Below are 14,434 nucleotides of genomic sequence, written 5' to 3'. Positions count from 1 at the left end.
CTGAGACATGCGCTGTTCCGGGTCGGTGGAGGGGGTCACATGGATAGCCGGAACTGTCAGCCCGTTGCCTGGAAACCTTGTCTCGAGGACGCGGAGGGGAGGGGGAAAATGGACGGGGGGCGGAGCTCCGTATCCGCGCGCACTCAAATACAGTGACGTCACTGTGGAACGGATTCATTCCTATTGGCTGATTCAGAGGTGATTCACCTGAGGAAGGGGCAGCGCTCCGAAAGCTCATGACATCGAAACAAACCTGTTGGACTTTAACCTGGTGCCACACGAAGCAGCAGGTGCTGCAAGTCTACTTTATCTTTCCATTTATTTTCTCATTCTGAGGGGACATTGGTGACTTGCAGCAATTGAAGCGAAAGGAAGTGAATCCAGTCTGTATGTTGCACACATTTTGAGTTCAGTAATATAGACATATTTCTGTCTGGCAGTCTGCATGGAGATTTTCAGGCCTCTGTCCAGGATGGGAGGCAGTGAGCATGGAGTCAGTCAGCCTGAATCAGCACCTTTAGAGAATTGGGAGGATGAATATTACACACAGCAGAGTGAGAATGGAGAGAGAGGGGCTGTTTAGCACAGGGCTAAATCGCTGGCTTTGAAAGCAGACCAAGGCAAGCCAGCAGCACGGTTCAATTCCTGTAACTGCCTCCACAAACAGGCGCCGGAATGTGGCGACTAGGGGCTTTTCACAGTAACGTCATTTGCAGCCTACTTGTGACAATAAGCGGTTTTCATTTCATTTCATTTCAGAGTGTGTTGGATGGCGATTTACAGCTTTTGAGGAATGAGAGAGGAAAGAATGTTTCATAGAAACTAGAATTGTCTGTTCTTAATTTCCATTTGTTTTACAGGATATTGGATGATGATTTACCGAAAAAAAGACTTCAGGATTTGGAAGAGTCACTTGGTTATGGGTGCCATGGTGGCACGTTGGTTAGCACTGTTGCTTCACAGCTCCAGGGTGGCAGGTTCCATTCTCGGCTTGGGCCACTGTGCGGAGTCTGCACGTTTTCCTCGTGTCTGCGTGGGTTTCCTCCGGGTGCTCCAGTTTCCTCCCACATGTCCCGAAAAGCGTGCTGTTAGGTAATTTGGACATTCTGAATTATCCCTCAGTGTACCCGAATAGGTGCCGGAATGTGGCAACTAGGGGCTTTTCACGGTAATTTCATTGCAGTGTTAATGTAAGCCTACTTGTGATAATAAAGATTATTATTATTATTTATCAGGACCTGAATATCATCAGGAGAACCATCACTGCAAAAGACACTTCTGGGGTGAAGGTTTGCCAGTCAGGCAAAGAACAGAATGGAAGTAAACACCGGAACGAAGAATCACATTGGGCTGGTTCCAGGAGAATTGAACGACAACTTCAGCGACGAAACCATGGAGTGTGATTTTTGATTGTGTTAAAAGTAAAAGGGCAACGTTCTATTTATAGTTTAAGGAATACGTTCCCTATAAAAATAGTGTTAAGAAATTGTTGCTTCTAGTTTGTTTGGATTCTTTAGTCTGTTCACTGGGTTTAGAATTTATCTTTTGAAGTTACTGATCTTTTCAGAGATCTGACACATTTGGTTTTGAGTCACAAGTTTCAACTTCATATTTAAGCCTCAGGCAACTTGCTGTCTCTCTGTTGCTCATGTCAATGACAGCCTCGTAACATAGCTGAGGACTGGAGATGCTGTGACCCCTTGTCGGAGCTGGAATCAGTAGAAAGAAGAACCATAGTTTCTGGTTGAGCTTTGTGTGAGCTGGCCGACCAGGATGATACATACAATAGCTAACCAGGTACTATGTTGTGATGAGGGTTTAGAAACAGACCCTGGGTAGACGAGTTAACTGAAGCTGTGAGTTTGTCAGCTGTACAGTGAAACCAGGCATCCAACAGCCACAGAGACCTGTAATATTGGACACTGGGTTTAACCCTGTTCTGTATTAAACAGACCTATCTGATACTGGGGGTGATATAGTTAATCTGACCCTCAATTCATTCAATTCCAAAAGTGACTAACATTGATTCAAGTAGTGATTACTCTGTTAACCTGTGAATAAAGTGGTGTCAGTTGATGCAGATCCGTGTCTGAACGCAATTTCATTACTTATTTTTGTTACTGACTAGGGTCACTCCCACTCTCTCTCTCCTCTCCCAGTCTCTGGTGCTCCTCTCTCTGGTGCCTCTCTCTCCCTCTGCTGCCTCTCTTGTCCTCTGTCTCTCTGTTCTCTCTCTCCTGTCTCAGTCTCTGGTGCTCTTCTCTTCTCTTTGGTGCCTCTCTCTCCCTCTGCTGCCTCTCTCCCCCCGTCTCTCTCAGCTGCCTCACTCTCTCTCTTCAATGCTTAGGAAGACAGATAAGGGCAGCACGATGGCACAGTGATTATCTTTGCTGCCTCACAGCGCCGATGTTCCAGGTTTGATCCCGGCTCTGGGTCACTGTTTGTGTGGAATTTGCGAATGAAATGAAATGAAATTCACCCTTGTTTGCGTGGGTTTTGCCCCCACAACCCAAAGATGCGCAGGGTAGATGGATTGGCCACAATAAATTGCCCCTTAATTGGAAAAAATTAATTGGTTACTCTACATTTATATTTTAAAAAAGGAAGGCAGGTGGGATAGTTTCCTTTGGTAGCCGAGGGCCAAGAATATAAGAGCAGGGAGATTGTGCTGGAACTGATCAAATACCAGTTAGACCACAGCCGGAGCACTGTGGACAGTTCTGGTCACCACATTACAGGAAGGATGTGATCACACGAGAGTGGCTGCAGAGGGGATTTATGATGATGTTACCCAGGGTGGAGAATTTTAACTATGAGGAAAGATTGGAGAGGCTGGGGTTGTTCTCGTTGGAACAGAGGAGGCTGAGGGGAGATTGAATTGAGTTGTGTGTAATTCTGAGGGGCTCAGATAGAGTGAATATTCCCATCAGCAGAGCCCAACCCCTGCAGTTAAATATGAAGTCGCTGGTGTGTCAGGAAGTGGGATGAGTGAGTGACTATCCGCACAGAGAACATGGAAACAGCAGCTCCCCAGTTTGAACTCGCTGGTGTGTCAACAGGCTGGAGGATTGGCATAATTCCATCCCACTCCTGGAACATTTTTCAAAGTCCTGTCCCCAGTGCCAGCAGGCTGCTTGACTGAGAGAAGCTCTGTCCACAGACAGAGCAGATGAATGGCCTGTCGTTAATATGTTGATGCTGGTGTCATATTGATATTGTTCATTCCGGGGACTTCCGGTGACAACACGGTGGTGGATGTCACACGTTAGGTGGCTCCTGCCAGAGTCTCGGACTTTTGGATGTTTATGCCTGGTTTTGGGGTAGTTTTTACATAGGTTGTTGTGGGACGTCATAAGGATGTTGAGGAATGTTGAAGTCCCAGAGGAAAGGTGCTGTAAAGAAAGGGGCGAGCGAAGGTCCGCTGGTGAGTGCTGCTGTGAGTCCTGCAGGAAGGAAGGTGGCGGGACTGGGTCGTCGGGTGGGGCCGCTCCCCTCACCGGGGAAACTCTGACCGAGGTGATGTCAGAGCTTCAGACATAAGTAGATATTACCCCTTTGAACTGAATTGGCCACATTCCTCTCAGAGGTCTGTTCTATTCTCTGAGCCTCACCCATTTGTCCCGGTTGATCCTCGGTCGTCGCTGAAACGGAATCTTCGATGCTTGGTTCTTATTCTCCTTCTGACCCGTGTCCCAGACAGGTCAAATTTACTCTACTTCGAACTGTCGAATGACATCTTTCTTCTAACCACAGATCCATTCTTCAGAAATTGTGGTTAAAGGTGTCAACTCAGATTCTGCTCAGCATTTCATCGGTGGTTTGGGAGGCTCTGAAAGCAGTCATGAGGATGGAGGTGATCCTGTTTCAGGCCAAGGTGGATAGGAAGGACAGGGAGGAACGCCAACAACTGATAGAAGAGATTTTGGAGGTGGATGGGAGGTAGGTGGGGGACCCAGGGCTCCTGGCAAAGAGGAAGGAGTTGCAGGTGAGGTTTGACCTATTGTCCACAGGGAAAGTGGTGCATCAGCTGAGAAGGGCGAGTGGGGTTGTCTGAGTCTGGGGGGGAAGGCAGAGTGTAGGTCAGCTCCGTAGGGAGGCCACAGCAAGGGAGATAGTTTGGGTGCGAGACAGGATGGGGGAGCTGGTGGTGGCTCCGGAACAGATTAATAAGGTGTTTGAGTAGTTCTATCGGGACTTGTGTAAGTCGGGGCCACCAGAGGAGGAGCGGGAGATGATGGAGTTTCTGGGTGGGTTAGAGTGCCCGAGGTTGAGGGGGTGGAGAGGGCAGGGTTGGAGGAGCCGATAGGGGTGGAGAAGGTGGCGATTGGCAGGATGCAGGCAGGCAAGGCAGCGGGGCCAGATGGGTTCCCAGTTGAATTTTATAAAAGATTTAAGGATAGGCTGGCGCCTTTGATGGTTAATGTTCAAGGATGCAATGGACAGTGGTGCCTTGCCGCAAACGATAGGGCAAGCGTCCATCTTCTTGTTGCTTTAGAAGGGCAAAGATGACTTCCGGTGGCGGCCATGGAGTGAGAGGTCGCTTATTTGACAGCTCCCGCTCGTGATGGACCTTTGGGACCTTTTCCCCTGACTTATTGGGGATATGATCAGTAAAATTGGAGACTGGTGAGGTAGAGAAGAATCCCCCACCAGTTTATGGAGACGTGAGTCAGAAGTGGTCTGAAAAGGAGAGATTATTGGGCAAAGAAGGGAGTGAAGACTGCACAGGAAAACATGGCGGAGGCTCGGGGACTGGGATTGCCGGCCCAGTGGTCAACGGAGCAGCTGGTGAAATTCTTTCAGCAGAGCTTCGCCAAGCAAAGACAAGAGTACCTGGACCCGATTAAGACGGGGATTGACCGGGTGGGGCAAAGATTGGAAGCCCAGGGACAGGTGATCCAGAAGGTGGAAGAGGCGGTGGCTGAGCACGAGGACTAGCTAACCACGATGGCAGTGGAGCTGATGAGGGACCGTCAGAAAAGGCTGCAAGAGAAGGTGGAGGATCTGGAGACAGGTCACACAGGCAGAACCTGAGGATCGTTGGCCTCTCGGAGGGCATCGAGGGTTCAGACGCAGGGGCATTTGTGAAGCACATGTTCGAGAATCTGCTGGGGGAAGGTTTACTCGACCCTTGGAGGTGGACAGGGCGCACAGTGCACTTGAGTCGGTTGATCCGTGACCTCAAATTTTGGTATCTTTTTGCTGACGGAAGAAGGTGGAAGAGAGTATGTCCGGGGTGCGTGGGGTCCTTAATTATGCTGGCTGCCTTTCTGAGGTAGTGGGAATTGTACACAGAGTCAATGGATGGGAAGCTGGTTCGTGTGATGGACTGGGCTGCATTCACGACCTCGTGTAGTTTCCTGCGGTCTTGGGCAGAGCAGGCTCCATACCAAGCTGTGATACAACCAGAAAGAATGCATTCTATGGTGCATCTGTAGAGGTTGGTGAGGGTCGTAGCTGACGTGCCAAATTTCCTTAGTCTTCTGAGAAAGTAGAGTGTTGGTGGGCTGGCCTAAGAAGGGTGAGGGTTGATCGGCGGTGGGGGGTGGGTGCTCCCCGACCAGGCTGATCACATGGAATGCGAGAGGGCTGAATGGGCCGGTCAAGAGGGCTCGTGTGTTCGCGCGTTTGAAGAGGTTGAAGGCGGACGTGGCAATGTTACAAGAGACACACCTGAGGGTAGTGGATCAGACTAGGCTGAGGAACGGGTGGGTCGGGCAGATATTTCATTCGGGGCTAGACTCGAAAACTAGGGGGGGTTGCGATCTTTTTTTTAATATAAATTTAGAGTACCCAATTAATTTTTCTCCAATTAAGGGGCAGTTTAGTGTGGCCAATGCACCTAACCTGCACATCTTTGGGTTGTGGGGGTGAAACCCACGCAGACATGGGGAGAAAGTGCAAACCCCACACGGATAGTGACCCAGGGCCGGGATTCGAACCCAGGTCCTCAGTGCTGCAGTCCCAGTGCTAACCACTGCACCACATGCTGCCCCTCAGGGGGTTGTGATCTTGATTAATAAGCGGGTGTCATTTGAGGTCGGGAATATAGTGGCGGATCAGGGGGTAGGTATATCATGGTGAGTGGGAAGCTGGAGGGGATGCCAGTGGTATTAGTGAATATTCACGCACCAAATTGGGACGCGCGAAGTTTATGAGGTGGGTGTTGGATGGCCAAGAACGAAGGAGTTTTCTTTTTTTCCCCACGTGCACAAAGTGTACTCCCGGATGATTTTTTTCATTTTGAACAAGGCTTTGCTGGCGGGGGTGGTGGATACCGAGTATTTGGCGATTGTTGTGTCGGATCTACGGTGCATCTACGGGTGAGCAAGTAGGGTCAGCGACCGCACTGGAGGTTGGATGTAGGACTGTTGGCGGACGAGGGGGTGTGCGGGTGGGTGAGGGAGGCCATCCAGAATAATTTGGAGATAAATGACACGGGAGGTTTCGGCAGCAACTGTTTGGGAAACGCTGAAGGCGGTGGTTAGGGAGAAGCTAATTTTGATACGGGCTCATGGGGAGAAGGTGTAGCGGGTAGAGATGGATAGGCTGGTTAGGGAAATACTCCAGGTGGACAGAAGGTATTCTGAAGCCCCGGAGGCAGGGTTCTTGAAGGAGCGGCAGAATCTGCAGATGGAGTTTGGTATATTGTCCACAGGGAAGGTGGTGGGGCAGCTGAGGAAGGCGAGGGGGGCGGTTTATGAGTATGGGGAGAAGGCCAGTAGGATGCTAGCATGCCAGCTAAAGAAAAGGGAGGTGGCCAGGGAGATAGGAAGAGTGAAGGACAGAGGGGGGAACACGATCTTGGACCCAGCGGGGGTAAATGGGGAGATTAAGAAATGTTATAGTCGGCTGTATGAGTCGAACCCCCCAGCTGGGGTGGAGGGGATGAGGCAGTTTCTGGAAAGGTTGGAGTTTCCGAAGGTGGAGGAAGGGTTAGTTGAGGGGTTGGGAGCCCCGATCGGGATTGTAGAAGTAATAGAGGGAATGGAGGCCATGCAGTGGAACACAGGGTCATTATATGCAGACGACCTCCTCCTGTACATTTCTGACCCGTTAGGGGGATGGGGGAGATTTTACGGATCTTAGGGGAATTTGGCTGGTTCTCGGGGGACAAATTGAAGATGGGTAAGAGCGAGGTTTTTGTGATCCAGGCGAGCGGGCAGGAGAGGAGACTGGGAGAGCTGCCGTTTAAAATTGTGGGAGTTTCCGTTACTTGGGAATTCAGGTGGCACGGGGATGGGAGCAGTGACATCAATTAAATTTGACCCGGTTAGATGAACAAAGGAGGACTTTCGGAGGTGGGACATGCTCCCGTTGTCACTGGCGGGGAGGGTACAGACCGTAAAAATGACGGTCCTCCCCAGATTTCTGTTGTTTTCCAGTGCCTCCCTATTTTTATACCAAAGGCCTTTTTTAAGCGGGTGAAAAGGGTGATTTCTGGTTGTGTGTGGACGGGTAAAACCCCACGAGTAAAGAAGGTGCTTTTAGAGCGGAGTGGGGGGGGGGGGGGGGGGGGGGAGGGGGTCACTGCCAAACTTTAGTAACTACTACTGGCCAGCAAATGGGTAAGTGTGGGAGCGGGTAGAGGTGGAATCATGTAAGGGCACAAGTTTGGGGGCATCGGTAACGGCCGTTCTCCCCAGCCCGGTACTTCACAAACCCAGTGGCAGTGGCGGCTCTGAGAGTTTGGGGGCAGTGGCTGAAGCACACAGGAGTGGAGGGAGCGTCGGTGTGGGCTCCAATTTGTGGCAACCACTGGTTTGTCCCGAGGAGGCTGGTTTGGGGGCTTCGGAGGTGGCAGAGAGCAGGGATTACATAGAACAGTACAGCACAGAACAGGCCCTTCGGCCCTCGATGTTGTGCCGAGCATTGTCCGAAACCAAGATCAAGCTATCCCACTCCTGTCATTCTGGTGTGCTCCATGTGCCTATCCAATAACCGCTTGAAAGTTCCTAAAGTGTCCGACTCCACTATCACAGCAGGCAGTCCATTCCACACCCTAACCACTCTCGGAGTAAAGAACCTACCTCGGACATCCCTCCTATATCTCCCACCCTGAACCTTGTAGTTATGCCCCCTTGTAACAGCTACATCCAGCTGAGGAAATAGTCTCTGACCGTCCACTCTATCATCCCCCTCATTATCTTATAAAACTCTATTCGTCGCCTCTCATCCTCCTCCGCTCCAAAGAGAAAAGCCCTAGCTCCCTCAACCTTTCCTCATAAGACCTATCCTGCAAACCAGGCAGCATCCTGGTAAATCTCCTTTGCACCCTTTCCAATGCTTCCACATCCTTCCTATAATGAGGTGACCAGAACTGCACACAATACTCCAAATGTGGTCTCACCAGGGTCATGTATAGTTGCAGCATAACCCCACGGCTCTTAAACTCAAGCCCCCTGTTAATAAACGCTAACACACTATAAGCCTTCTTCACGGCTCTATCCACTTGAGTGGCAACCTTAAGAGATCTGTGGCCATGAACCCCAAGATCTCTCTGTTCCTCCACATTCCTCAGAACCCTGCCGTTGACCCTGTAATCCGCATTCAAATTTTTTCTACCAAAATGAATCGCCTCACACTTATCAGGGTTAAACTCCATCTGCCATTTTTCATCCCAGCTCTGCATCCTATCAATGTCTCTTTGCAGCCTACAACAGCCCTCCACCTCATCCACTAGTCCACCAATCTTGGTGCCATCAGCAAATTTACTGACCCACCCTTCAGCCCCCTCCTCCAAGCCATTGATAAAAATCACAAATAGCAGAGGACCCAGCACTGATCCCTGAGAAAACATGTTGCTTGACCGACAGATAACATCATCAACGGGCTCGACTGGGATTTGAAACCGCTATCTTCGAGACCGAAACACCCAAAGCGGGAATCATACCCCTAGAACAACGAGCCCCTCATTTGAGAGGATTGAGAGGCTAGGGGATCTATTTATTGATGGAAGCTTTCCATGTTTAGAGGATTTGGAGGAGGAGTTTGAATTGCCGGGAGGGAATGGGTTTCGATATCTGCAGATAAGGGATTTTGCGCGAAGGCAGGTTTCGACCTTTCCGCTTCTCCCGCCACAGGGGATACAGGACAAGGTGGTTTCTGGAACGGGGGTGGGGGAGGGGGAGGTTTCAGAAATTTACAAAGAACTTATGGAGTGGGAGGAAACCCAGTTAGGTGAGCTAAAGTGTAAATGGGAAGATGAGTTGGGAGGGGAGGTAGAGGCGGGTCTGTGGGAGGATGCTCTGAACAGAGACAACACGTTCTCATCATGTGCCAGGCTCAGCCTGATACAATTCAAGGTGGTTCATCGGACACACATGACGGTGTCCCGGATGAGCAAATTTTTTGGGATAGAGGACAGGTGTGTGAAGTGCGCGGGAGGGCCTGCAAACCATGTCCACATGTTTTGGGCATGCCCGAAGCTTAGGGTACACTGGCAGGGATTTGCGGATGTCATGTCCATTGTGCTAAAAACAAGGGTGGCGCCGAGTCCAGAGGTGGCGATCTTTGGAGTTGAGGAAGATCCAGGAGTTCAGGGGGCGAGAGAGGCTGACGTCTTGGCTTTTGTCTCCTTGGTAGCCCGGAGACGGATATTGTTAGCATGGAGGGACTTGAAGCCCCCGAAATCAGGGGTTTGGATTCGCGACATGCCTGGGTTCCTTAAGACTTGAGAAAATTAAGTTCACCCTGAGAGGATCAACGTTAGGGTTCGTTCGGAGCTGGCAGCCGTTTATCGACTTCTTCAGAGAAAACTGAACTGTCAGCCGAGGCAATAAAGGGGGGGGGGGTGATGGGAGAGAGGTGTGATGTGATAGGGGGGAGTTAGGCTATTTTGTGTCTAGAGTAAGTGGGAGATGGAGGGATGTTTACGCACTGAACTATGTTTACATTTGTATTTGTATCGCTTATTGTTATAAAAGCGCAAATGCCTTAATAAAATATTTTTAAAACTTTCCCCCTCGCACCTTAAACCTATGGCACCTGGTAATTGACTTTTCCAACCTGGAAAAAGCTTCTGACTATCCACTCTGTCCATGCCACTCAGAATTTTGTAAACTTTTATCAGGTCGTCCCTCAACCTCCGTCGCTCAAGTGAAAACAATCCGAGTTTATCCAACCTCTCCTCATAGCTAATACCCTCCAGGCCAGGCAACATCCTGGTAAACCTCCTCTGTACCCTCTCCAAAGCCTCCACATCCTTTAGGTAATGTGGTGACCAGAATTGTCGGCAATATTCCACATATGGCCTAACTAAGGTTCTGTACAGCTGCAGCATGACTTGCCAATTTTTATACTCAATGCCCCGACCAATGAAGACAAGCATGCCGTCTGCCTTCTTAGCTCCTTATCCACCTGCGTTGCCACTTTCAGTGATATGTTTATTGTAATTTCCCAATCTACCAGACAACTTGCCCCTCATACCCTGACAGTTTCCTTATGCGAGAAACACCCAGATAAATTAGGCAAAAGAACCCTGTAACCACCACAGCCCATCTTTTTTTTAAAGAATATTTTATTGAAAATTTTTGGTCAACCATCACAGTACATTGTGTATCCTTTACACAATAATATAACAGTATAAATAACAATGACCTGTTTTATAAACAAAGAATAAATAATATATAACAAAAACTAAAAGGCAACTGCCTTGTCTCAGATAAACACTCTCCAAAAATATGGTTTAACAATCCAATATACAATTATTTATAGCAACGACCTATACATATTATACATATATATTAATAACCCTGAGACTCCTTCTGGTTCCTCCCCCGCCCCCCTCCCCCCTGGGCTGCTGCTGCTGCCTTCTTCTTTTCCATTCCCTCTATCTTTCTGTGAGATATTCGACGAACGGTTGCCACCGCCTGGTGAACCCTTGAGCCGATCCCCTTAGGACGAACTTAATCCGTTCCAGCTTTATAAACCCTGCCATGTCATTTATCCAGGTCTCCACCCCCGGGGGCTTGGCTTCCTTCCACATCAACAGTATCCTGCGCCGGGCTACTAGGGACGCAAAGGCCAAAACATCGGCCTCTCTCGCCTCCTGCACTCCCGGCTCTTGTGCAACCCCAAATATAGCCAACCCCCAGCTTGGTTCGACCTGGACCCCCACTACTTTCGAAAGCACCTTTGTCACCCCCACCCAGAACCCCTGTAGTGCCGGACATGACCAGAACATGTGGGTGTGATTCGCTGGGCTTCTCAAGCATCTCGCACACCTATCCTCTACCCCCAAAAATTTACTGAGCCGTGCTCCAGTCATATGCGCCCTGTGTAACACCTTAAATTGAATCAGGCTTAGCCTGGCACACGAGGACGATGAGTTTACCCTACTTAGGGCATCCGCCCACAGCCCCTCCTCAATCTCCTCCCCCAGCTCTTCTTCCCATTTCCCTTTCAGCTCATCTACCATAATCTCCCCCTCGTCCCTCATTTCCCTATATATATCTGACACCTTACCATCCCCCACCCATGTCTTTGAGATTACTCTGTCCTGCACCTCATGCGTCGGGAGCTGCGGGAATTCCCTCACCTGCTGCCTCGCAAAAGCCCTCAGTTGCATATACCAGAATGCATTCCCTTGGGGCAACCCATATTTCTCGGTCAGCGCTCCCAGACTTGCGAACTTCCCATCCACAAACAGATCTTTCAGTTGCGTTACTCCTGCTCTTTGCCATATTCCAAATCCCCCATCCATTCTCCCCGGGGCAAACCTATGGTTGTTTCTTATCGGGGACCCCACCAAGGCTCCCGTCTTTCCCCTATGCCGTCTCCACTGTCCCCAAATTTTCAAAGTCGCCACCACTACCGCGGTGGCTTGTGGTGTATTTCTTCGGTGAGAACGGCAATGGGGCCGTCACCATAGTTTGTAGGCTAGTCCCCCTACAGGACGCCCTTTCCAATCTCTTCCACGCCGCTCCCTCCTCTTCCCCCATCCACTTACTCACCATTGAGATATTGGCAGCCCAGTAGTACTCACTTAGGCTCGGTAGTGCCAGCCCCCCCCTATCCCTACTACGCTGTAAGAATCCCTTCCTCACTCTCGGGGTCTTCCCGGCCCACACAAAACTCATGATACTCTTTTCGATCCTTTTGAAAAAAGCCTTCGTGATCACCACCGGGAGGCACTGAAACACAAAGAGGAATCTCGGGAGGACTACCATTTTAACTGCCTGCACCCTCCCTGCCAATGACAGGGATACCATGTCCCATCTCTTGAAGTCCTCCTCCATTTGTTCCACCAATCGCGTTAAATTTAACCTATGCAATGTACCCCAATTCTTGGCTATCTGGATCCCCAAGTAACGAAAGTCCCTTGTTACCTTCCTCAGCGGAAAGTCCTCTATTTCTCTGCTCTGCTCCCCTGGATGCACCACAAACAACTCACTTTTCCCCATGTTCAGTTTATATCCTGAGAATTCTCCAAACTCCCGAAGTGTCCGCATTATCTCTGGCATCCCCTCCGCCGGGTCCGCTACATATAACAAATCATCCGCATACAGATACCCGGTGTTCTTCTCCTCCTCTAAGTACTCCCCTCCACTTCTTGGAACCCCTCAATGCTATTGCCAGGGGCTCAATCGCCAGTGCAAACAGTAATGGGGACAGAGGGCATCCCTGCCTTGTCCCTCTATGGAGCCGAAAGTATGCAGATCCCCGTCCATTCGTGACCACACTCGCCACTGGGGCCCTATACAAAAGCTGCACTCATCTCCAAAACCAAATCTCCTCAGCACCTCCCACAAATAATCCCACTCCACTCTATCAAATGCTTTCTCGGCATCCATCGCCACCACTATCTCCGCTTCCCCCTCTGGTGGGGGCATCATCATTACCCCTAGCAGCCTCCGTATATTCGTATTCAGCTGTCTCCCCTTCACAAACCCAGTTTGGTCCTCATGGACCACCCTCGGGACACAATCCTCTATCCTCATTGCCATTACCTTGGCCAGAATCTTAGCGTCTACATTTAGGAGGGAAATAGGTCTATAGGACCCGCATTGCAGCGGGTCCTTTTCCTTCTTTAGGAGAAGCGATATCGTTGCCTCAGACATAGTCGGGGGCAGCTGTCCCCTTTCCTTTGCCTCATTAAAGGTCCTCATCAGTAGCGGGGCGAGCAAGTCCACATATTTCCTGTAAAATTCAACTGGGAATCCATCCGGTCCCGGAGCCTTCCCCGCCTGCATGCTCCTAATTCCTTTCACTACTTCCTCTATTTCAATCTGTGCTCCCAGTCCCACCCTTTCCTGCTCCTCCACCTTGGGAAATTCCAGCCGGTCCAGAAAGCCCATCATTCTCTCCCTCCCATCCGGGGGTTGAGCTTCGTATAATTTTTTATAAAATGCCTTGAACACTCCATTCACTCTCTCCGCTCCCTGCTCCATCTCTCCTTCCTCATCCCTCACTCCCCCTATTGCCCTCGCTGCTCCCCTTTTCCTCAATTGGTGGGCCAGCAACCTGCTCGCCTTCTCCCCATATTCGTACTGTACACCCTGTGCCTTCCTCCACTGTGCCTCTGCAGTACCCGTTGTCAGCAAGTCAAATTCTACGTGTAGCCTTTGCCTTTCCCTGTACAGTCCCTCCTCCGGTGCCTCCGCATATTGCCTGTCCACCCTCAGAAGTTCTTGCAGCAACCGCTCCCGTTCCCTACTCTCCTGCTTTCCTTTATGTGCCCTTATTGATATCAGCTCCCCTCTAACCACTGCCTTCAGCGCCTCCCAGACCACTCCCACCTGGACCTCCCCATTGTCATTGAGTTCCAAGTACTTTTCAATGCACCCCCTCACCCTTAGACACACCCCCTCATCTGCCATTAGTCCCATGTCCATTCTCCAGGGTGGGCGCCCTTCTGTTTCCTCCCCTATCTCTAAGTCCACCCAATGTGGAGCGTGATCCGAAATGGCTATAGCCGTATACTTCGTTCCCCTCACCTTCGGGATCAACGCCCTTCCCAAAACAAAAAAGTCTATTCGCGAATAGACTTTGTGGACATAGGAGAAAAACGAAAACTCCTTACTCCTAGGTCTGCTAAATCTCCACGGGTCTACTCCTCCCATCTGCTCCATAAAATCTTTAAGCACCTTGGCTGCTGCCGGCCTCCTTCCAGTCCTGGACCTCGACCTGTCCAGCCCTGGTTCCAACACCATATTGAAATCTCCCCCCATTACCAACTTTCCCACCTCTAGGTCCGGGATGCGTCCTAGCATACGCCTCATAAAATTGGCATCATCCCAGTTCGGGGCATATACGTTTACCAAAACCACCGTCTCCCCCTGTAGTTTGCCACTCACCATCACGTATCTGCCCCCGCTATCCGCCACTATAGTCTTTGCCTCAAACATTACCCGCTTCCCCACTAATATAGCCACCCCCTTGTTTTTCGCATCTAGCCCCGAATGGAACACCTGCCCCACCCAGCCTTTGCGTA

General features: G+C 50.2%; 1 protein-coding gene and 1 long non-coding RNA gene across 3 annotated transcripts in view; one reads left to right on the top strand and one right to left on the bottom strand.

Annotated features, from left to right (window-relative positions):
• The window catches only part of LOC140422562 (uncharacterized), a 44,964-nt gene that overhangs the window by 22,105 nt on the left and 8,425 nt on the right, over positions 1 to 14,434 (bottom strand). The gene's annotated exons all lie outside the window — the stretch shown is intronic.
• LOC140422492 (uncharacterized) lies at positions 159 to 2,082 on the top strand. 2 transcript variants are annotated; one of them, XR_011947484.1, is made up of 3 exons: positions 159 to 290; positions 861 to 1,092; positions 1,236 to 2,082. It is a non-coding gene; the product is annotated as an uncharacterized lncRNA (long non-coding RNA). The 2 variants fall into 2 exon arrangements; XR_011947485.1 differs by having other exon boundaries at positions 198 to 387.

This window comes from Scyliorhinus torazame, chromosome 5 (assembly GCF_047496885.1).
Source record: "Scyliorhinus torazame isolate Kashiwa2021f chromosome 5, sScyTor2.1, whole genome shotgun sequence".
NCBI classification, from domain to species: Eukaryota; Metazoa; Chordata; class Chondrichthyes; order Carcharhiniformes; family Scyliorhinidae; genus Scyliorhinus; species Scyliorhinus torazame.
Note: the sequence above shows the minus strand (reverse complement) of the source record. Positions and strands in the feature narration are given on the sequence as shown.